The sequence below is a fragment of the Nasonia vitripennis genome, chromosome 2 (genome assembly GCF_009193385.2).
Source record: "Nasonia vitripennis strain AsymCx chromosome 2, Nvit_psr_1.1, whole genome shotgun sequence".
NCBI classification, from domain to species: Eukaryota; Metazoa; Arthropoda; class Insecta; order Hymenoptera; family Pteromalidae; genus Nasonia; species Nasonia vitripennis.
The window spans coordinates 19,288,919-19,313,052 of record NC_045758.1 but is presented as its reverse complement, the minus strand read 5'-3'; the positions used below and the strand labels follow the sequence as shown (position 1 = coordinate 19,313,052).

The following is a 24,134-nucleotide window of genomic DNA, read 5'->3' as shown; positions in this document are numbered from 1 at the left end:
TGTGGAGGCGTGAGCCGCGCCAGCCAGCCGGCCAGCCAAGAGCCGTGAGCGCCGCGTGGGCGGGTCGCGTAATTGCACGCATTGTTTGAGCCGCCCGACGACTTTCGACTCCGCTGTCCTCTCTCTCTCTCTCTCTCTCTCTCTCTCTCTCTCTCTCTCTCTCTCTCTCTCTCTCTCTCTCTCTCTCTCTCTCTCTCTCTCTCCCTCTATGCGCACACGCCGTACAGCTGACTGCGCATCGGGCGAGCTTCGAAACGAGTGCAGATGATTTACGCGTCTCTGTCCGACTACCGACTCTCCTTTCTCCGACAATGCCGAGCAATCTGTCCTTTTTTACGTTCTTCTTCCAGTCGCACCCCACGTGCAGCAGTCCCGCAGTCCGTGGATTCTCCTATTTCGTTTCTCGCGCGACTTGCTCTCGAGGCTGTAAATCATCGAGTGTAATTACTCATCGATGGATTCCGGCGAGTTCTATAGCGAGTGGCCGCGTTACCCTCGCATAATTTAACATATCGACCCGTCTCCCTGCCCCTGCGCGGGTCGCGACCGAAAAACCGCTGCGCGAAGGAAACATCATTCCGGCACAGCCACTGCGCTTGTATATTGCGCGACGGGGCTGCGCCGAATGTAAAGTACCGCGAAAAATAAATAGCAAATTTATGCAGAGTCGCTCGCTCGAAAAGATAAACGCCGCCGTCAGCAGAATGGAAATTGCTGAAATAATGCTCGATTTGGCAAAATCTCCGGGCCGCAGCCGAATTAGCCAATTTATCGGCGGAGCCCCGCTGCGCAACAATGGAATATGGATCAGGGATTTTCGTCCGCCGCGGAAAACCTGTTGAGGCTGCCGCATAGCGCGCTGTGTAACGGAGAAGATATGCAAGCTCCGCGTCAGCATCCATGCTGTAATTGCGCGCGCGATTTGCATGAGCAACAAACGAATGAGCTCGCGCGGCTGCAGGAGCGGCAAAGAAAGGACGTCGCGCCGGCGGAATCCGTAATTCAGCCGGAGAGTGCCGGCTCGGAGCGAGTCTCTGGAGATGGTCCGCCGGCGCTGCAGCTCCGCACGCGTGACGTGCAAGCGTGAAATAACGCGATGAGCAGCGGCTCTCTCCGTGACTCGTGCATTTCTCCTTATCGCGACTCCTTTGACTGACTGACACGTCCCCGGACAAAAGTGCGAGACGCTCGGCCGTGTGTGCGCTATATACGTGCGCTGGGCCGTTATCAGAGCCAGTCCATCTGCGCGCATTCAGAGGCTCTTGGGCGTTATCGCCCGGGGAGAGCGAGCGCGAGCGCGCGCGTCTTTCGCGTCTCCGGGGGACTCTGCAGGCGCGCACTTTTCGACGGCTCGCTGCATGTATTCCCTCAGTCTCGCGTTACTCGCAGCTCTTTAAACATTTTTCTCCTTTTATCTGGCGCGCCGCTCGGCTTGTCCATTTTTTCTCCCTCCTGCAGTCTCTCCCGTCTGGCTCTGCCGACTTCTTTGCTCTTATCGCGGACCAGCCACTCCCCCCCCCCCCACCGTCTCGCCTCGTTCTTCCTCCTATTTTTCGCGAGAGAGGGAGCTGGCTCACGCTCCATCGCATCAACATCTCTGTCTCGCGACTCCCCCTATCGCTCCGTCGCATCGCGCCGCCGCCGACTGACTGCCACTACTTATGTGCGTGTATATGCTGCCGCTTCGAGCCTCTCGTCTTTTCGGGAGCGCGGCGCGAAGCTGGAGGCACTTTCCGGAGCCGGAGAGAACTAATCTCCCCCTTTTCTCGCACTCGTTCTCTGCAGCGCAAATAGGCTGCTCTCTGTGTCTCTCGGCGTCTCTTTTTTCCTTCCGCTCCTGGCTGCTGCAGCTCCTCGAGACGCGAGAACGCCGGCCAAACAAAGTGCTCGCTCTCGCCTTATCGACTTTCACACCTCTTTCCCGCGCCGCTCCCCCGCTCCCTCGACTCATCGCGCAGTCTCTCGACTCGCAATGCAATGCGCGCCGAGTCTATTACCGCGGCGCCGCCGACGACGGGGATACACTTATACTTACGCGCATTTTTGGCTAATATCCTTGCGCGCGTCGCGTGGGCTCTTTGTCCGGCGGCCGTATATTTCCGAGCACTCGTATGGATAAATCGAGCGGGCAGTTTTGTTCGTTAAGCACGCTTGGATAGCTTCTAGTAGCAGCTGCCGGCTGGAGAGATACAAAGCCGAGAGCCATTCCGAGCGAGAGGGAGTGTGCGCAATAACATAAGCAAGAATCGAGGAGAGCGCACTAGTCCGGCGGAAAATAGCTGGCCATTATAATTCAGCTGCTGCGTTCATCCTCCTTCCGCGCGCGCGGAAAATCAGCGGACGCCGCCGGCACACGTCGCTCCACTTTCCTTTCAAGCGCTTTCCAGTGGACCCCCGCATACGTGTGCACAGTTGTGCACTTACTGGCTCTCCGCAGGATGCGCCGCTCGGGATTTCTTTAGCCGGCACGAAATTCTCGGCTTTGGCAACTATTTCCATCGCCGTCGCTGCGCCGATGATTTTCAAGTGGGGCAATTCATTTTTCCCCCACCGCGCGCGCGCACTTGTGTAAATTTCCGGTTTGCCACAGCGCGCTTTGATTTACAGCGAGGTCGCTGCAGAAATATATAAATTTGAAATTTAAATACGCGCGCGAGAGTTTTTGCGCGGCTCGGCGGCAGCGGCGGCCGATTAATTATCCGCAAGAGTTTTTACGCGGCCGACCGGTCCAATCAGGCACGAGAGACTCCCTTTCTCCCTCTGCTCTCGACGGATATTCCGCGGAGGTAACCGCGCGTGCATTCCTCGCTCGCGGCTCTCTTAACAAAGTTATAAAAGCTAACGGGCCAAATCTTATTATTGCAGCGGCAAGACAAGCGCGAGAGCATGAAGTGCCGTGGGTAAGGGACGCTCTCGAGCCCGTCTTTTTGCTTGCCGCGCGCGTACAATCTGCAAGAGCAAGCACCGAGCGCAGGGGAAAGGTGGGGGGTTCATCTCGACGGAGACCTCCCGTAAACCGGACCGGAGCCGGTCAGACCGGTATTCCCCGACTCCCTCTCGTCTCGAGGGGCGAGGAGAGGAGAGTCCTGCGCCGCTCGGCTGTCCTCGCGCCCGCGTAGCTCTACACGCGAGAGATAGAGGCTTGATTTAGAAATCCTCGACTCGAGCGGAGATTTCAGTCTCCCCTCGGGGAAGGCAGCGATCGGCCGAACGATAGATCGATTCCCGTATTTTTATTTCCGCGCGTGCGGCGGGTACGCGCGCGCACGCACAGAGCTCACTCGGCGACGAATTCCAGGACCGCGCGCTCGGTTCGTTTAATCGATGCCTTTGTTCGACTATGCGCGACACGCATACGCGATCCCCCGCGCCGGCTAATGCGATTTCCCATCGACACGCGCGTGGGCGCTACAGTCATTTCGATGATGAGCGCGTTTGTAATTCAAAGGCTCGGTCTATTAGCTTAAAATGTTAATTAATGGGGACGCTCGCAAATCGCCCTCAAACATTGGTCCGCCGTTATTATCATTATTGTTATTAGCGTGCGTGGCCGTGCGCCGCGGGCTTTAATCACCCGAATTAGTCGTCGAAAAAATACGCCGCGTCGCCTGCTTTGCGGATGTAGGACTGAGCCGTTTTGCTGCGCCGCGAGCAAAAGATGTCAGTAGGCCAGTTCCGAGAAAGCCGGCGTTGTTGACGGTCTACGTCGAATCAGCATAGGCTAGACACGATTCTCCATTAATCTATCGATTATGCCCGTCCCGATGATTGTGCTGCGATGCAGCAGCCGCGAGCATGAATTAACGATTACTCGCTCTGCAGCGAAGCAATGTCGTCTGGCGCATATTATAGACGCGCGCGGCTCTATAGCACGTATGAACGAGCATTTGCTTAAGTGCAGACTCGGAGCTGCTGCTGCTGCAGCGACGCTATAGACAAAGACGCATTGGCTCGTTTCCTGCTTGGGTTACTGTCATTAATGAAAATCGATGGCGCGCAACCAGCGAGCGTTATGCATGCAGCGACCAAAGCCGGCCTTGGATTATCAATAAACAAAGCCGCTCACCTGCAGAGAGCGAGTAACCGAGAGCCGGTTAGCTCGCTCCTCGTTATAGCGGCGCGTACCTGCGCGCTCTACGGAGTGCGCCGGTATAAAGTGCTCCGCGGCTGTTATTTCCGAGAAGCATCGCCGCCGCGCGCCGCGTAAGACGAACCCTCTCATTTCGCCTTCCCTTTGTCTCTGCCGATGCTGAGGATCGATAGCTCGAAAAACGCGAGCGTCGAACACGGCCTCGCGCGCGCTTGGATTTCGTCCCTTGCGAAAATACCTACGGGGGGACTTTATTTATTACCCCGCTCCTCTGCACAATGGCGGGAAGTCGAATTTTTTTCCAAAGCCGCTGCGGCGCGCTCGCCGATATAACTTACAGTATCGCGCTCACCTGCGTTGCAAGAGCGCCGCGCTGCCGCTGTTGGCCGCGCTGATTTATGCGCTTCAATTTTATATATCTCGCCGAATGCATCGGCTGCTTTCGATTATAATCCTCTAACAAAAGCTTCTCTCGCAACGCCAATTAATTATGAAGAGCGCCCAGTGTGTCGCGCTCCAAAAATACACATTACCCTTTCCTTGTACCGCCGCGCGGTGTATTATTCAGCGGAAGCCCTGTCGTGCGTCGGCCGCGGCGGGCGACTCCTCGTTCGCCCGTAGAGAATTACCTATTAATTCGAGTGGCGCCGGGAAAACAAGAAAATCGATGTACGCCCCGTCGACTTCCAATCTACATTTCGTTGGCGTACATCGGCCCGAGTCTCTGCACGTGTGCGAGTAAATCGACGCGCGTACGCGGACAGAAATAGGAGAGAGAGAGAGAGAGAGAGAGAGAGAGAGAGAGAGATAACGCGCTCTCCATCGCTGAAAGACCGGGCTCTGATTAATTGGGGAAGGGAAATCCTAAGCGCGGCATATATGTATACATACCTAACGCGCGCTCTCCTGTGCGAGACATAGCACAAATAAAGCGCTCCGACTGATCTTCTGCACCCCGATGTACAGAAATCCAAAGTTCGCGCTGTTGCTACGCGATCTCCGCAGCGCGATAGTAAGAGAGAGGCTCCATCTCGCTCGCTCTCCAACTTCAATCGCATATAGGTAGTTTGAATCTGCGAAGCAGCGACCAACGGCACGCACCCGGCCGCGCTCCGGTCTCCGATGCATGTAGATTGAAATTTACGCGAGCGTGCAAATGACAGGGCGCTGCCGCCGACTATACGCCCGCTGCAACGAGAGGACGTTAAACGTATATGGCGCTCCATATCTGCGTCGCGCGCCGGCTATATCGAGCCCCGGCTTTTTTCAAGATTCCTCCCCCTGGCGACGCACTCGCTTTCACCTCTTTTCATTTGTCGCTCGCCGGATTCCCGCTCGTCCATCCATCACCGGCCCGCCCGACACGCGCGCTTTCAAAGCCGCTCGCGCGCACTTCTTTGGAATTTTTCGGAGCTAAATTATAGCCGCGAATGGCCGCGACGCGAGCGGGAAATATATGCGAGCGCGCTCACTTTCATCGAGTTTCGTACTCTCGTCGCGCGAGCAGCCGATTGCCGCTAATTTTTCCATGCTTCGATTTTTCGGATCCGTCGAGAGGGCTAGAGGATCCGAGCCACGGCTCGGCAAGCTGCGAGCAAGCTTGCATTCCGTATAAGGGACAAGTAGTCGCCGGTAATAATGCGGATAGCAATTACCCGCCGACGGATCGAGTAATTGCGGAGCAAGAAAGTGCCGGAGCATCGAGACGGCGGCAGCCAGCGGAAGATGAAGCAGCGAGGAGGAATAAGTGGTCGAACAATTTTCGGCTCCCTTTTTCGCCGCGATCAGCGTGCGGCGGCAGCGGATTTAATTAAGGCGTTAATTGGAAAATGGCGAGGCTTAATCGTCGAGCGTTTCCTTCGCCTTTGACAACAATAACGAGCGTCTGCGGTTTCTCCTAGCGGTCACGCCACGCGTCGCCTCGCGGATCCAGCCGGGCGATGTCGGCCGATAAGACCGAGTCTCGGCTCGAATCGCGGAGTTCAATCTCATCGCGCGCCGCTGTATTTCCATGCCGCCTCGACACGAGACAAGTGAGCCGAGCTCTCGGCTCTACCCTTTCTCATTTCCGAGGAGCGCGAGGCGGAAGGCACTTTTTACCCAGGGCGAGAGGGTGGGGAGCGCGCGGTTAGCGGATTCCCGGGAAAACGTCGCCGACTGTGCGGGGCCATCTCAGATAAGCCAGCGCCGCACTTCCCCGCCGGCAGCAAATAATCAATTTCCTCGCGACAGACACGGCCATTTCTTTCGCGCTAATTTCTGCCTCGACCTGGCTCCCACGACTGAATCTGCTTTGGAATCGACGACTCACTCGAACCGCGTGTCAGTTTGGCACCTCCGGGTCGCCGCTCGGTACGCACTCGCACCCAGCCGGCGAGGCGCGAGTGGATGAGATAAGGCGGGGGCAAAAAATGGAGGTCAAAGCGCGTCCAAATATAATTCACTGTGAGAGAGACGTGGGGGGGGGGGGCAAGGCGGGCCGATAAAAGGAAAAAGCGGGCGCGAGTATGTGCGGAGCGACCTGGCTTGCGCCGAGAGCGAGCGGCGCTGCAGCTCGACGACGGCCGATTCGAGATAGCGCGGCCGGTGATTGATACACGTGTACCAAACACGCGGCGTGATTGATGCGACCAATCGACGTCAATATGCTGTCGATTTATCTCACTCCCTCGACTCTGCTCCTACCATCGCAGATCAAACGCACACTTAGCTGCGTTGCCCCTCGATCGTTTCTCTCTCAAGCCGTGCTCGCAGTATCCTGCGCCGATTTCGCTGATTGCACCCGCTTACATTATTACGTCTCTTTACCGCGTTTTCTCTCTGGCAACTGCGCAGTTTTTCTCGGTTTTCGCGCGATCTACAAGTTGGCCCTGCGTTCGCAGCGGTCGGCTTGGCCCGGGGGTGACCAGCCCCGGCGTGGTTTCATTCTTTTCTCGCCATTAGCGGTGGAATTTTCGTGGAAGTTCAACAGTGAATGTTCGTCCGAGACGTAGGCGGGCGCCGTCGTCGGAAAGCCGGAAAACGTACCTGTAACAGAGGAAGAAAAACAAAAGATTATTAGCGAGTTGAGGATGTACGCGAGCGCGCGGGGGTAGTAAAATACTCGAGCCCAAAAGACTGCATGCAAGGGGGGGAAACAACAACTCATGTGGCTCGGCTCAGATCTTACTTAAGAAGCTGGAAACAATGCGCGCGGCAGTGGCACGGATGCAGTAGCGAGCGAGCGAGTAGTTAAGCGCCGTGCACTTGGCGGCGGCGGCAATGGTAATGGAATAACGCTGGTTAGCTCAAGTGGCTACGACGCGGGGAAATAGCGTAATTAAGCTTATTTAAGACTGGCGGCGGCAATCGTTAATTCTCGAGCTAGCTCTCGCACGCAGCCTGCAAGGATGAGTTCCTCCTTGCAGCGCGCGAGAGCGGAGCGGCGCGTGCGGACTGCGGGTGTGTGTATCAGGCCCGCGTCTCGCGCTCTGCTACTGTACCTAATTGCCAATTATAATCTCTATTAATTAGAACAATAGGGGCTCAAAAAGGGCAGAGCGCTCGGCAACGTTGCTCGCGCGCCTATTAGCGGCGTTCGGCGGCGGCGGCGGCGGATGTGCTGCGGTTCTCGGCGACTACTCGGCGGCGGCGAGCCCTTCTGCCTAATAATTTCGAGGCTCGCAGGATTATCGCGCGCCCGGCTATTTTCACGATAACTTGGCAGCGCCGGCGAGCCTCCTTGTAATTGCTTCGGCGCCGGCGAAACAGCTGCGCGCTCTGATCGTCCCGCGGGACCAGCTCCATCCAGACTGTGTGTATACTGCGTGTATAACGCGTACGCGTCTTTCGCCTGATCGTAAACAGCTTTACTTCTCGCTCTGACCCTCGCGGTGCAAAACGGCGGGGCAAAGCCACCCCCAATTAAAACTCCGGCTCCGTAAACGGGATTAAGCCGACGCGCGCGCGCGCGCGAGACACCGGTCACTGCTCGTTTTTTATCGCCGTCTGCTCGCCTTCCGCCGCTCATAATGCCAGTTTTAGCCCCGCGACTGTTCAATTAAGGATTTCAGTCTGGCTGGTCTGTGCGACGCCTTAAATTTCGGATTAACGAACTGCCGCATTAAACCGCTGGAATATAAAGTCGCTCCAGAGTCTCACGCAGACGGACTTCGGAGACGGCTCGATGCGCTCGCGTTCGTAAATCTCGCGCGAGCCGTGCGATTGAAACGTCTCTCGGGGCGATGCTGGCGAATGACCGTGGCACTTTGAAAAGCAGCTTCGGCCCCGGCCGAGAGTAAAGAGAGAAGAATGAGCGGGGGGACGAGTTGAAGACGAGAGTACGCAGCGCGGAGGCAGAAGACTTAAGATCCTTAAGGAATTTCGCTGGCGCGGGCTGTGCAGCAGTCGGGATATTTCCTCGCCGGAAGGCAGCGCCAGCGGACCGACCCATCGCGGGGCACCCAATCGAAAAAAGCGGAGGAAAATTTTCCTCCGCTTTTTTCCCCGCGCGCCCGAGAGACAGAGAGAGAGAGAGGAAGGGAGAGAGACTTTGTACCCAGACGCGCCGGAGATACTGCGCGATGTACCTGCCTCCGCTGTCTCGATCCGAAAGCCCGTCGTTCGCCTTGGCCCTCTGCAGTCGAAGGGCGTTGATGCGAAATGCGCGCCAGCAGCCGCTCCGAAGAAAAAAAGTCGCTCCGTCTCGTCGACGTCGTCGTCGCAGTCGCGACGGGCGAAGCAAACTCGCCGAAGAAAAAACGACGAGCGCAGCCGTCGGCGGTCTTTCTCTAGCGCGACGGGATCGACAATTCCGAGCAGCGCTGCAAGTATTTAATTGTCGCGCGCGCTCGAGAGCAAATCAGCGGAGGCTGTAGTTTATAGCTGCGCTGCCGCTGCCGCCGCAAATAGAAGCGCATTCATTTGGGAATTGCTCGCGACGCACGCATCGATGACTTTGCGCAGCGTATATAATCGCATTTCGCGCCCGATGCAGCGACGCCGTACAACGATAATACTCGAGCTTCATTAATCGGGATCAGCGTTTTCGTTCGCATTATTTTCCCGGCATGTATTACCTTTAATTCTCGATTTAATTTTGATTTTTCGCGAAATGTTCGCGCGCATAATCAACGATAATTCGGAGACGGTGCGGGACAGCGCCGGGTCGATGCCGGAATAATCCAAACGATGTAATTATTTATATGAGCACGCGCATAGCGAGAGAGGGCGCAGTCGTAATCAGGCAAGTCTGAATAATCCGTGATTAAAATGAGGCCCGCACGAGTGAGCGGATGCGAGGCATCGGCATAAATTGTTGGCAAATCAACAATGTATTCATCGGAGCTGATTCGACACTGCGGCTCTCTCGTGCGCTCGCCAACCGGAGCAGGTATAGGGCGTAGAGAAAACAACGGACGGTCGGGCAACAGCGGCAGCGACAAGTCCCACATGACGTCGCGTCCCGCGAGCAGCCGGCGACGACGACGAGCATTTTGATACGCAACGACTAGCTGAATATTACGCTCCCGGTATTATAGAGCCGAATGATTTTATATCCATTGATTCGCCACCGCCACTCGACACATTTTCTGACCTTCATACAGGTTCCACGCACAATTTTTCACCCCTACAGCCGTGATATTTCGCCCTGCATTTCCAATTTATCGGAACAATTTGCCGCGTAGCTCCAGATGTGCGCAAATTATACCCCGTTCGAGTGAACCTAAATACGGCGACTAATTGAATTTTCTTCGGGATCGGAATGATAGACAGCGAAGCATTGAACGCGTCGACGATGTAAACCTGGAAAAATCCCGGTGAATATAAGTATTTGGAAAAGTATCACGGCTATACGCGGGGGAGGGAAAAAGCGAATCCGCTCGGCGACCGTCGAAATAACTGTCGACAACAAAAGTCAAAGTGGAGCGCGCGCGTATACGCGAAAAGATTGCACGAGCCAGTGTCCCGGAAAGAACAAACGGTGTTCGCTGGAGCGTGTTCCATCCGCAATCGTCGAGCGTATATATACATACATATCGCGCATTCCCGTTTCTCTTGGCACGCTGATTCCCGCGCCACCTGCGCCCCCGCTGCTGAACCCGTACAGCCACCTCGGACGCGGCCGAAAAGGAGCAGCGGACCTGCGCCCACAGCATGACGTACGTAATACATAGAACATAGCCCTCGCGCGCATTGCTAACCCCGTTTATGGCCGAAAGCCCGGCGGAACTGGCGGGGTTTTATTTCAATATTCGATTTCGCTCAACGCGCGAGCAACTACTTTGCCGGTCGCCGCGAGTTATCGCCGCCGCCGCCGTCGCGGCTCCGCGGGGATCTTTTAGCATAAATGCATGAGCGTTCAAACTAGTTTGTTTTGCTTTCCGAGTGGGGCGGGAAACTCTTTTGAGAGACTCTGCACACGTGCGTGCAGTGCGCAGTCGAGATCCCTTTCATAGCCACTGATGCAGCGCGCGGCGCTTCCGAGAGTTCTCGGGACGGATGAATATCCTAGGCGCGTAGTACGTGCCGGATACTCCGGGCTCGGAATAACGCTCCCGGTCGCCAGGGAAATCAGCGGGCAACCGCAATCCTCGGCTGATGCCGCATCCTCTACCGCGGACGAGCTGCCGGACACCGGCATTTATAATCTTACGTAAATAAAACGTGCACGTGCGGCTCCGCATTCTTCTCCCTGCTCCCTCGACTCGAAGCGAATCAGCGGCAAGTCGGATTCGGAAATAGAGACAGGGTTGAAAAAACAAGTGCAACAGCGGGACAAAGCAGCAGGCTCGGATAAATAAAAACGATCGAGTTCGGAGCGATCATGCACGGACGCGGGTCAGCCGGTGGCGCTATTGTTGCGGCGATTATGCGGCGCGCAGCGCATCGCTCCGGCCTATACGCTCGCGCAATGCGTGGCTGTGTGCGACTGTTCGATTTTTAGCTTTGCAAAGTGGCTCGCTCGCGCTGGCGCCGCGCCAGAAATCGTTAGGATGCACGGGGAGCATTTGAGCCATACGTACAGCGGCTATTCGAGCGCCGCTACGTGGCCCCGTCTGCTTTTTATCCGGCAACTTAATCCTTTATGCGATTTCATGGAAGCGTCTCCGAGGCGGCCCGCTCGTTGCCTTTGAATCGCCCCGCATCCACTTAGCTTTATTCGCGTTCCGAGCGAAAATAGCGCTGAAAATAAAACTGGCGTACATTGCGAGATAACGCATCGCTTGTCGTCGGCGCGCGTTCGATGAGCCGAGCGCGATCTCGCGTTTCATAAAGCGGCGCGTGAAAGAGAGGCGGGGAAAAATGGCGCGTCCGCCGATATTTGTGGCGGCGTAGCCGCACACGCAGGCGACACGATCGGCCATGAAAACGTCGCCGACAAAGAGGCTGCGGCAGCGCGGCACGACATAGGCTCTCGGTGCTGCAGCTTCGACATGATGGATGCCGTTTGCGATACGCAACACTCCAGGACAGCTGCGTTCGGTCAACGATATCTTGTTTCCCGTCCAGCGGCCGATTTAACTTTGCGCGCGGCGGCGTATCTCCCGAGCTGCTCCCCTCCCCCCCCCCCCCTCTCTCGCTTTCACGATGCCAGTCGATAAAGCAGCGCGCCGCTGAATAAAAAGGATGCGCACACGCGTGCAAGAGAGGTTGCTGCCACTGCATAGATGCGCGCGGGAGATACATGGCGGCGGAAAAATCGCATTTTTAAAAGCGGAGGGTCGCACATTTATCAGGCACGCGCTGTCTCAGATTTGCGCGCCGCAGCGACGGCTCTATATCCCCGCATTCAGCCGGCCGCGATCCGCGCGCGTCGAGGCTCGCCTCGGGAGAAAAAGTTAGCGCCATTCACGCGGCGATAGCGAATTCATAAATCTCCCTCCGCGGCCGCGAGAGTATTGACTCGAGACACTGAATTCAGCCGCTGCGGCGGAGTTGCGTGATACGGGCGAATTACGGAATGAAAATGCGAGACACGTCGATAACGAAACGGAGAAACGTAATTGTTGCAAAATGTCGTGGTACGCTCCGCTAAATTGGCGGTTGCCGCTCCTCCACATGCGCCCGCTCGCTTTGCTATTATGCTACTTTGTTCGTGTTCTTAAACGCGACCCAGTTGCAGCAGCGCGCAGTTGTACAAACTGCACGTTTTTCCCGTTGTTTTGTTTTATTTTTTTTTTGCAAGGACTCTCTCGGTCTCTTATTAAAGTCTGAACTCGGCGCGAGGCGCGCACGCATGCACAATAGAGGGCGAGAACGGTGGGACACGTTCCTCGCGTTTACCGGAATAAGCCCCCTGTGTCGAACATTTTTTACGGAAGGAGCGCTCTTTTCGCCTCTCTTCGCGATCGGTCAGCCGTGAAAAGGGAAGCAGCGCGTCCTACTGCTACGGATAATTACGTGAAAGCTGCGAGAGCCTTTAGAGCGCCTCGTTTGTCTCCGCTTTCGTCGGAGAGTCGCTCCTCTTTTCATTTCTCTTCGCCGACTGCCGCCGCCAGAAGCAGCTCTTTCGTTCGGAATCTCGGCCCGCCGGCTTGAGGAGAGCTCGAGCACGCTCTTTCTTTACCCGACGCTCGGGTCAAGTGCGCTCGCAGCACTTTCATCTCTCGATCTGTTTCAATATCGGCTAATGCACGCCGGCCGCGCTCGCGAATCCCCCGCGGCCGCGGCGTATACTATGCTAATCGAATCATAACAATGCCTCCGCGTGCGAGCGAGCCTCCGTGAAATATTGATAAATAGAAAAGGCTGGAAAACACGGGACGGAGAAAGAGACGTTAATCGGCAACTCGCGTGCGCCGTGGATGAATAACGGGCGCGTAATCGATCGATTAAGCCATCGAAGCCGGGCGGCGGAAAAGCCAATGGAGTACGCCGCGTGCGTGAGGCATCCGTTTCAGTCGCGACGCGTAAGGTTTCGACAATTTATTTCTTTACACTAAAAGGGCGTAAAAAGCAGCCGCAGAGAGGAGCGGGCGGGAGTACAGCGTACCTGCAGAGCACGGAGCGACTGGAGCAGGTCGCTGCGCATCGAATATCGATTATCGTTAGCGGAGCGGACGCATCTCGCTAGAGAGAGAGAGAGAGAGAGAGAGAGAGAGAGAGAGAGAGAGAGAGAGAGAGAGAGAGAGAGAGAGAGAGAGAGAGAGAGAGAGAGAGAGAGAGAGACGAAATATGCAGGAGAGGCAGATCCGTATATACTTAGTTAGATCTCTGCAGGCGTCGAGTGCGCTCGCGGCTGTCGTTAACGTTTGAGAGTGCGTCCGAGGCGAGTAAAGGCCGAGCATCAGAGCTCGCGAGAATTAGTCCACGCGCTCCGTCGGTGATAAATATCCCGCGAGTGGCCGACGCCGCAGCACTCGGAGGAATTTCAATTCTGATCGGAGCCGCCGTCGCGTCGACGACTATATACCCCCTATCTGTATTCTCAATTGCAGCCTTCTCGGCGGAATCTCTCTCTGGGAGTCAGGTTATCGATCGACCGCCGCCTAATGGACGGCGATATAAGAAGCGGCAGCTCTCCATGCCAAATCAGGGGAGCTCTCGCGGTCGCGGTTCTTAAAAAATTGACGTAATATTCTTCGCGGCTTGAATACAGAGGGAGCTGCCACTGCGTCCTCGCCGGAGCCGAAGCGAGCGAGAGTCGGTTCGATAACGTATTACAGCGCGGAGCATAATAATGTCCGGGCGCGTGCTGCCGAGAGAAAAACAGTCCGGGATACCAATACGGGGAGGCAGAAGCCAAATCGAATTCTTTCTTTTCCGCCGGGGTGTTACAGCTTCGCGGCGGCATCGAGGCGTTGCGGATGTATCATCATGAAACCAGTGTGGCGCGCTTTTCGGCGCTCATTATTACGCGATAAGTATCTTGTTTGCCCGCACCGAGACGCGCTTAGGCTAATGCAGCGGCTGTTATGCTTGCATAATGCGGCTAACGCGATCGACCTTGTATTTACGAAGGCAAAGCCGGGCGAGCGATTGCGAGCACTTGATGGCCTTCGCGGCGGGGAGCCTCGGCGGCATGTTCGGCGCGAAAATTCAGCTCGATAATGCACGACATTTGGATTGACGCGTGTGTGCTGCTGCGATGCGCAGCACAACACACGGGGAACGGGGAATCTCAGCCGGTCATGTTTCGAGCAGTCTTTAGCCGTGAAACGAGATTCGCCGAGCTCGCTGCAGACGCGGGGCGCATCTGGCGCGACGAATAACGAGAGACTCCTCCAGCGCATGGCATTACGCGCCTCTTCGGGGCAGCGCGCGGAGTCATTTCCATTGCAGAGCGGGAGCTGGCCGGAGTCGATCGCCGGCACTTTTCTTAACGAGCGCAATCCCGGCGTGGAGCCGCGCGTGTATTCGCAAGGTGTCGCTCAGCTGCTCGACGAGCAATCAGCATTTTTCAGGAGGAGCCGCGGGATCCGGACGAGCGCAGCCTGCAAATGAACGGCCCGGGGGCATCCATCCGGCGCCAAACAGAGGGCGGAGGACACGCAGACACACAGCGCTATAAATACGCCGCAAACAGGAAAAAGGCGCTCTCGCCACGCTCACGTACGCGCTGTCTAATTAATCGCGCCGTGCCGAGCATCCTCGCTCACGCTCGCCGCGCTCGATTCGAGCGCAAAGCCGCGCCGCTCCGTACTCGCTGCATGCTTCGCGAGAGATTCGAGACTGCTAGCGCCCGCGGGGGCCAGCTGCTTTTTTCCTCTTCTCCTTTTTTAGCGGCGGCTCCGTTCCTCTCTTTGCTCTCTCGCACACACGCTGCTGCATCCGCTTCTTTTTATTCCCTCGTTTTCGACTTCTTAATTACTCCGCTAAATGTCAAAGGGGCCCACTTTCCAGCCGACGCCGCGCGCGTATACATTATTCACACGCTTGATTTTTTCGTCTCTCCCTCTCTAGCTCCCACAATTAGCCATTCAAATCTTGCGTCACGTGACGTCGGCCCGTTAAAAACTTTTTACCCGCGTGCAGCGACTCGCTCCCTAAATTATGCAAGTCGGATACTTTTTGGCTGAACAATCTTTTATACCTACCCGTTAAATATATATATATATATATATATAATATATATATATATTATATATATATATATATATATATATATATATATATATAATATATATATATAATATATATATATATATATATATATTATAATATATATATATATATATATATATATATATATATATATATATATATATATTATATATATATATATATATATATATATATATATATATATATATATATATATATATATATTATATATATATATATATATAATATATATATATATATATATATATATATATATATATAATATTATATATATATATATATATATATATATAATATATATATATATATATATATATATATATATTATATATATATATATATATATATATATTTTATATTTATATATATATATTATATATATATTTTATATATATAACAAACGAGCTCCGCCTATGTATACGCATGCACAATATCTATGGATACGTGCCGGAAGAGGTATATTTTTCGAAAATTGAAAATTTCTGCTCGTATAATCGCGCCGAAGTGCAGAGCAGAGGCTAGCTCTCCCGGCGGTTTTTATGTTTGTATAAAAAGCGGAAAAACGGTGCCCGTGCGCCCTATACCCGGCAGCTTATTTCAATTTCCAGGCCTCATTGATTTTTATGGTGTCGCGCCCGAGCACCGTAAACTTCCGAGCGTATAGCCCAGGCTTTTTGCCGTTTAAGCTCGCTCTCTTCTTGGTCAAGACGCATTGAGTTCCGCCGGCGGCGCGTATATTGCAGGCAAAACTGCTGGCTAGAAGCTACAGCGACTCGAGCCTTTCCCCTACGCTTTGTCTTCGCCGAGATATATCCGCGCCATGAATTATAGTTCACCGCATGCATCGGGTAACAAGTGTAATTTCCAGCTTCTCTGTAGCGTTGAACGTGCAGTGTACATTTACTCACGATGCAAACAATTGTTGTTCCCGTAAACGCCGTGTTTGCTTACCTGCAACAGAAAGAAGACAAATTATTGATTACACGCGTCGAGCGAAATCGGAGTGCTGCACACGCGTACGTGCTGTGCACGGACTGCGGGCTCGAGCCGCGGAGAATGCGCGCGTTATCAAATTCATTGTCTGTCTCGGAAATCCAGCAAAACAGCCGAGTCGGCGCTAGCATAAATCGAATGAAAATATGCAAATCGACTCGTTCAGCCTTGAACTTCATAATGCCCCCAAAATGTGGAGCGCCCGAGCCGCGTATTCAAATTCGGGCAGAACAGATTCATGGCTCTCGAAATTGGCTCTCATTGAGGAGCACGCGAAATAATTGTCGAATCGAAATAATTATTGCGCATAATATAAATTCAGCGCGAGAGTGCCAATAGGCGGGCGCGCGCATACGCGTGTATTACGCTGAAATTGGTCTCGCGAATCGTTATTAATTAGCATATAATATTTATACTGCAATGCCTCCATCAAATGCTCGCCCTCTTTATGGCCTGAAATTCGCCGAATGCGCGCATAGGAAGCATATATGGCTATAGCCCTTTGCGGGCCGACCAATCAGTACTTATGCGCGCGTAATACTGCTCTCGGGGATTCGCATAATGCACTATCAGCTGGCTCCAGTCGGGGACAGAGAGCGGTGGCCGCCATAAACATCGTCTCAAACTCGAGTCCGGTTTAGTGTCCAATAACGGTCGCCGAGCAGCAACGCACCGTCTGTGCGCGCCGATAGTCACGGCGGCCAAGGCGCCTTACGGGCGAATCTGCATCTACTCGCGGGTCTAGCACTCGCGTGTATAAAAAGCACCTCTGCGAGCGCGTCGATAACGCTGCTCCTTCTCTGGACGGAAATTGGTATTGCGTCGGAAAGAAGTCTCACGTTCTGTAAACCGACCTGCAGCAGGGGCTACGGCGGTACGACAAGTGCTCAAAGCCGAGGCAAATCGAAATCCATCGGGGATTCGACGGATTCCTCGACTCGAGACGTATGCGGAATATGCGCGTGAAATTACCCTTGGCATTGCAGCGCGCAACGCAATAAGAATATTCGCCGCATTAATTGTCTCGCTTTGAAATGCAAATAACGCGCGCTGCTGGTGTATAATACCTAGCGGTAGAAGTCTCGCGAATTTTTCAACCGAGCGCGTATTATTGTTGCACGGAGCATGAAATAATGCGCTTAATAAGCTTTAACATTTAACGGCTCGCGCGTAATCAAAGCAGCGATAAAATAAAATTACCGCACTGAGCAGTGATAATAGTGCGAAAAAGTAATTTACAACGATGGTTAACAAGTGGCGTTTATACGGCGCGCGGCTGTACATCTGACTATCAACTGGCCCAATAAATCAGCACTATTATGGCGAGCCCCCGCGTTCGTACGCATAAATGTGGCCCCGCTTGTGCTCTCTAGAATAGGCAGACCGAGCTGCAGTAAAGCGCGTACGGCGTATTATACAGGCTTAATTTATATCGAGGCAAGCGAGTTTATTAGAGGCGTCATTGTCGGGCGCACACCAAGCGAACGGAGCGAACGAAGCGAACGAGTGTGTAGAAGAGAGCAGCTTTATGTCTCCGAAGCCGGGTATTTATAGCTCGCCATGCGGAGCCTATTCGAAAAGTGTATACACAGAATAACTTTGAAGAACACTGCAGCAGTTTCGAGATGCTCCGCCTTTGATTCCTCTCGAGACGGGAGTTTACGAGTGCAGCGGAAGCTATACGCTGTAAGTATACAGTGTACGGAGGAAGAGGCGCGCGTCCAGGAAGGACGGCGGACCGCGAGCGCCGCTGCGCGCGCGTTACACATCGACGATTCCGTTAAACAGGCGCGGCAGAGGCGGCAATAAATTATGACGGCTCTAGGCCCGCTCTCTCTCTCTCTCTCTCTCTCTCTCTCTCTCTCTCTCTCTCGAGGAAGAAGCCGCAAATAAACCCGTGACGCACGCAGCCGTGGCTGATGCCTTCTCGCGGTCCCGCCCGCCGCCGCTGAGAGTAAATAAGACATCAAACACTCGCACACGGGCAGCCGCAGGTTTTCGAGGCGCGCAGGCCAGAGCCGTGACGAGGACGATTCTCTCCCAAGTCCCGGCCGCGCGTGATGCAGCAGCGCCTGCGGCGGCCGATGCCGAGAGAGAGAGAGAGAGAGAGAGAGAGAGAGAGAGAGAGAGAGAGAGAGAGAGAGAGAGAGCGCGAGTGGAGGGGGATAGCAGGCAAACGAGCGAGAGACTGCGAGGGCCCCAGGATGAGGAATGGGCGGAGAAAGGACCTCTGTCGCCTCGGCCAAAGCAGCCACAGCTCACTCTCTATCTCTCTCTCGCCTTGTTTTCCAAGAAGACAACTTCATTAAGCCGATCCAGTCCGCCTGTTTCAGCTCTCTCTCTCTCTCTCTCTCTCTCTCTCTCTCTCTCTCTCTCTCTCTCTCTCTCTCTCTCTCTCCATCGACTGCTTCATGAATATGTATGCGCGCGCAAAGTCGGTTCGCGCGCAGGATCCGGCCATACAGAACAGCGCGCGGCGTATTATAATATACGCACGCCGGGCGTCCCGTGGCGTAAAACACGTCTGCCTGCGGCAGCGCGCTAAAAAATGCGGATTCGCGCCTGCCGCTTACATTCCCGGCTCGCAATAATCCGCCAGCTCCATGCAAAGTGGCCCGCGCGCGCTGACAGCTGCCGCTGAGCCGCATTCAGTCGGTTCGGCGACGTGTAACACAAGGCTGCGATGAGAGCGCGCTCGGAAAACCCTCGTATATACCGGCACCTATATAATGTATCTGGGATGGAGCGAATTTCGCAATCGCTTCGAGTTTCCCGAGTATGTAGGTGAGACGCCGAGGAGAGGCGGGCTTGAACTAGTTTCGCTAGATCAACCGCGCGCAGACGAGAGCTCCTCGCGAGCACATAGAGTGGGTGTGCGCGCGAGGAGCAGATCAACTAGCAATATCCGCAAGAGCCTGTACTTCTCGCGCGCGCGTAAATACAGGTCAACCGCCCTCTCGCTTTTTTTATTCTTTTGCGCTCGCTCTGCACCCTGCGGGGATTTTCATTTGATTGCCTGCCTGCCTGCGCATTCTCGCAATCTTCTCATACAGCGGAGAATATAGGACCGTCGGTCGCCGCGCTGCATCAGTATACACAATATTCAGCCGAAGAGGCGCTTTAATTGCATCACTCGCTCGCTCGCTATACTTAGAGCGGCGGCTACTCGTTCGACGAGCCAGAAGGAAGTACTCGACGTCGCTCGGGAGATAAAGACGGGCATACGTCTCGAATAGAAAAAAGCCGCGTGCGTACGCATTTGCCGAATGGGAAACGAAACACAGCGGGGAATGCTCCGAAAGCAACGCGGCCCATAACGAATCTCCGGTCTTTAATCTTCGCAGCTCTCGGCAGGCGAGGAGCGACGAGTTTTATACCTCAAAGACTCGCTTCTTCCGCTGCTGCAGGCATCAAACTAACGCATCTAATTTGTCAGCTGAGCGAGCGCTCAAAACAAATAAACAGAGTCGGCGCATCAGCGGTGCCAGTGGCGCGGAACCGGCCAACACCGGCAGTAGGACGGACGAAAAAAAGGAAAAGTAACAACGAGTCTTGGGGTCGATCTATATTTACACACGCGCGCGCGCGCGCATCAATCTCGGGCGGCGCGGTGCGTCCTCGTTTGACGTTTTAATGTCAGGCTCCATTAGCATCGGTGTAACACACTCTTCTTGTGGTCGACGGGAGAATTAGTCGAGCTGCTATCGCTGTTCTCCGGTTATAACGATGTTAACTAATCGACCGACCGATCGATCGATCACGGACGACTATCGTTATTTCGGTTCCGACTGCCGCTGCGCCGGCGCGGGCGGCGCCAGAAATAGAGAAAGAGTGCGGGGGGATCAAAACTAACGCAGCAAAGAGGCGAATTACCGACGGACCAGTTATTAAGCCCGCGGTTATTCTTGGCGTCGTGCACATGCTGCTAGCTCCGATGCGCCGACGTCCCGCACATCCGGATGTCGCCGGCTTTGCGCGACGCACGCATGTTTGAAATCGATGAAAGCTTTTCTGCTTATCTGCTCGCGCGCGCGGCCCTCTGAAGTCGCGGCTGCGAGAGTAATGGCGCTTTATTTCGGGCGCGCTTTGAAGCAGCGCAGCGCGGACGCGGCTCGCTTCCCAAATATACTAGCGGAGTTAATTGCGCTACTTTATTAGCGAATCTCGCTGCGAGTTCCCCGCTGTCAAAATAATTCCGAGTGAAACATGACGCAGCTGGAGATTGCCTTTTTACTGATAGCCCCTAAAACAAGGAGACTTTATGGCTGCACATCAAGAAAAGAATTATGCCGCGCAGCGCTGCACAGTACGCGTATTCGCACGCCAGTCTAATATTCTCGGTAAGATTAAATTTCACTGCGAAAAAACAAGATCCGAAGCGAGTGCAGCAGCGCCGGCAGCGGCAGTATATATCAGCTCAATCTCGCGCGCGCTACGCTTCTCCGCACTGCAGCGGCTAGGGAAACATCCGGACGCAGTTTAATTCCGGCAGGGCCAGATTGTAATCAGCGAAAAAAGCCGTAAGTGAAAATTGAACGGCTAGCTGCCGCGCGAAAAGTTGGCCCTCGCTGCAGACTTTCAACTCACAAACAGTTATTCTTGTAGATTTACAGAGAGCGATATCTTAATTTCGTTGGTTTCGATATGGCGAGGAGTGTGCGGCACGGCCACGGCGGACTCGGAGGACTCGGAGGAAAGTTTTAATAAAGTTCCCCCCCCCCCCCCCCGAGAGAGGAAACGAGTATAAGTGCGAGACAGACGCTAGCTCGCGGGAATCCCTTTAAAAATTTTCGTCGCAAAGAGAGATTTTTCGTCGTTGTCGTCGTCGTCGTCGTAGTCGTAGTCGTCGGTTTGCGGCCGGGATATATATATATGCGCCTGCCGACGCGTTGCAATTCCAAGGTCTGCTCGCGTCGTATATACGGGAGGAGAAAGAAGCCGAAAAAAAGGAAAACGTCGCACATTTCATTCTTTCTCGTTTGCTTTTTCTTATTCGACTGCGCGCCGCCTCTGCCGACGCCTCGAATGCGGCTCGGTCGTCGCGCTCTGGGCAACCAATTAAATTATATTTACGCGCGAAATGTGTTCTCGCCTGCGCGCCAGTCCGCGAGCTGTCGACATTTATAGTCCTGCTCGCGCCCTCGGCGCGCGTTACGCAACGCCAGCCGCGCGCGCGCGCGCAGAAAACGTTACAAGCGCAATTTTCCAGGAGCCGCTAGAGCTGGCACGTTGCTCGAAATAAGAGGAATTGAATAAACTGTCGGCGGGCAAAAGTTTTCGAGAGTGTAAATTACGTTCAGTATTTTCGGCCAAGTTGGCGCTAACGCCGCTAACCCGTCGCCGGCGGCGGAAGCATAATGCCAGCTTAAAGAAACCGCATTAGGCCAAGAAGCGGGTTAACGACTCGAAACTTTTGACGCTTTTGCGGCAATTTTCGGAGCGCTTTTATTTAGTTGCGCGGCGCGAGCCCGGAAGCGAAAAGTAATGGAAAACTGTTCCGCTGAACCGAAGCTGGGCGTTTTATTTATTACTTAATTCAATTGGAAGCCGCGCGCGTACGGCCCTTGAGTTATAGGATTTCAAGTTTTTTCTTCCGAAATCCGTTGGAAGCCATTGACTTCACGTACACAGCAGCAGCGGCAAAGTAAAAAGTACAAAATCACCAATAAAGCGAAAGAGCCGCGCGGAGAGGTTGAAAGAATCACGGCAAAGTGTAAGTTATCGGAAAACGGGAGCGCACAGAGAGCGGCAAATAGCGTAGAAGAAGCCGGGGAAGAAAACTAACTAAAAGGCGAACGTAGAGTAGAGAGAGAGAGAAAGAGAGAGAGAGAGAGAGAGAGAGAGAGAAGGCGATGGAATGAAGGCAAGGTAGAAGTAAGTAAGGTAGGAAGGAAGGAAGGAAGCAAGGAAGATTGTTCGGTTCCGCGTAGCCCGCGCGCGTTATTACGGTCATCTCTGTGTGCGCGCACGGCGGAGGCCCCCGAGAGAGAAGAGCGCGTGCACGACGACGCCGACGACGACGTCGGGGAACCATTAGCGTTTTGCACGTCGGCCGTACGTGCCTTTCCGAAGAATTACAATAGCTTCCGATGCCGAGAGCGAGTCTAGCGAAGCCAGAGAGGAAATGCCGCGGCACTGCTGTGTGTGCTCGCTCTCTGCAAACGATCGCGCGCGCCACTGGCCAACCCGCCGCCCGCTCTCATTCTCTCCCTCCCTCTCGAGTCCGCACACATGCATTCCGCCGGCTACCTGCTACTGACTGTTTTGTTTCCCCGCTCGCTCTCTGCGCTAGTCCCGCCTAATTGCTTCTGATTTATTTGCGCGCCGACAGCAAGAAACGCCAAGCCACCTCCTCGCGTACTTTTCGTGCTGGCCCCAGCTCTCGAGATTCGCCCGAGCGATAAAACTTTGCGTCCAAGGATTCATTAATTTTTTCGCCCGACCCGATGTAATCGCGCGCACGACATCGCCTGCACATTTTCCACTTGAGCACTCAATTCAGCAGCGTGTGCGTGCGCGTGGTTTTAGCGAAACTGCCTGTCCACGATAATACGCGGCGTGGCGTCGGAAAAGTTTCGGCAGGAAGTAGCAGCGAGCGAAATGACGCGCCGAGTACACGTAGGCGTAACGAAGCTACGCGGAAGCGGCGTAAAACGTTGAACGTGTCGGGCGTGCTCCCCCGCGTCGCGCGGCACGACGCGGCCTCCTGTCGAGCGCAGGAAGTGAGTTCCACGAGAGAGAGAGAGAGAGAGAGAGAGAGAGAGAGAGAGAGAGAGAGAGAGAGAGAGAGAGAGAGAGAGAGAGAGAGAGAGAGAGAGAGAGAGAGAGAGAGAGAGCAGTTCGTTCGAACGCGCATAATTTTCTGGAGCGAGCTGCTGCAGCCAGCCGGCGGCGGGCCACGCGCGAATCGCGCGCGCGACGATAGCCATCTCGCGTCGAGCCCCGGCGGCGCGCGTGCGGTTGCGAAATTTCCGACCAGCCCAGCCAACTTTGCCAAAGCTCTATCTGATCGTCGCGCTTAATTTCCTGAGCAAAAACCCTTATGTCGCAGCAATTTTGCCGCGGGAAAAAAGCTGGCTGTCCCCGCTCGGGGGCGAACCGCGCCGCGATTAACTGGCGCTCATTTCCTGACGAGCTCCGCGCCCACAATACTCGACGCTATTTCCGAGATTTCAAGGAAAAAACAGCCCCACCTCGCAACAACAGCACCGGGTTCCTCGCGTGAATAAAATAAAGGAGCAACGCTACGGGTGGCGCGGAAATAAATGAGTCAACAAGTTTATTTGTATACAGAGCTGCACACAGTGGGGCTGTGCTCGGTGCGCGCGAGGGGCGTGCTCCGGCGGCAGCCCTCCTGGCGCCTATAAGCGCACACACACATGCGCGCGCGCACACACAAAGAGACGCCGGAGAGCAGAGACAAAGGACAAATCGAAAGCGCAAAAAGTGCATGCACCTACAGACGCCGAATCGAGGACAGGCGGTCCGGCTCGCTCTCGGCCGACAGAAGCAAACGAGCGGCTTTGTGTGCCGTTGGCGCCGTGAGTGCGCGAGCGTGTATTTGCTGCTGCAACGCCGGACGCTAAAAGGCTCGAGCTGCAAGACAAGCGCGTGCCAAGTTCTCTTGTTAGGAAACAATTAAGAAATGCAGACTCGCGACTCTCGTCGGCCGCGATTTTCCGCTGTCTCCGCGGCCTTTATCCGACCGGCGCGGTGTGCGTAATCTTGGGCGCGCGAGAGAAATAGTGCTTTACGAGCTCGTTAGTCCGCCGCACGGCAGTCGAGCGTGAGAACACAGCTGCCGCGCAGGTATAGGGTACACACCTTCGCGATGTCTTCTTTCTTCCCCGACTGGGGCCGCCCCGTCGATTACAAAGAGAGCAAGAGCCTTTGGATGAGAAGGAAGTATCGTTATTTCTTCTTTGCAGCGCGTCGTTATACCCCTCCACCTCGATAATGATTATAGTTTCTCGCTGATAAACTCTCGGCGGGCGAAGTAAAGGGC

The 24,134-nt window shown here is 54.4% G+C and overlaps 1 protein-coding gene across 3 annotated transcripts in view; it reads right to left on the bottom strand.

Moving 5' to 3' along the window:
• LOC100115067 (semaphorin-2A) overlaps positions 1 to 24,134 on the bottom strand; it is a 273,030-nt gene that overhangs the window by 91,620 nt on the left and 157,276 nt on the right. The gene's annotated exons all lie outside the window — the stretch shown is intronic.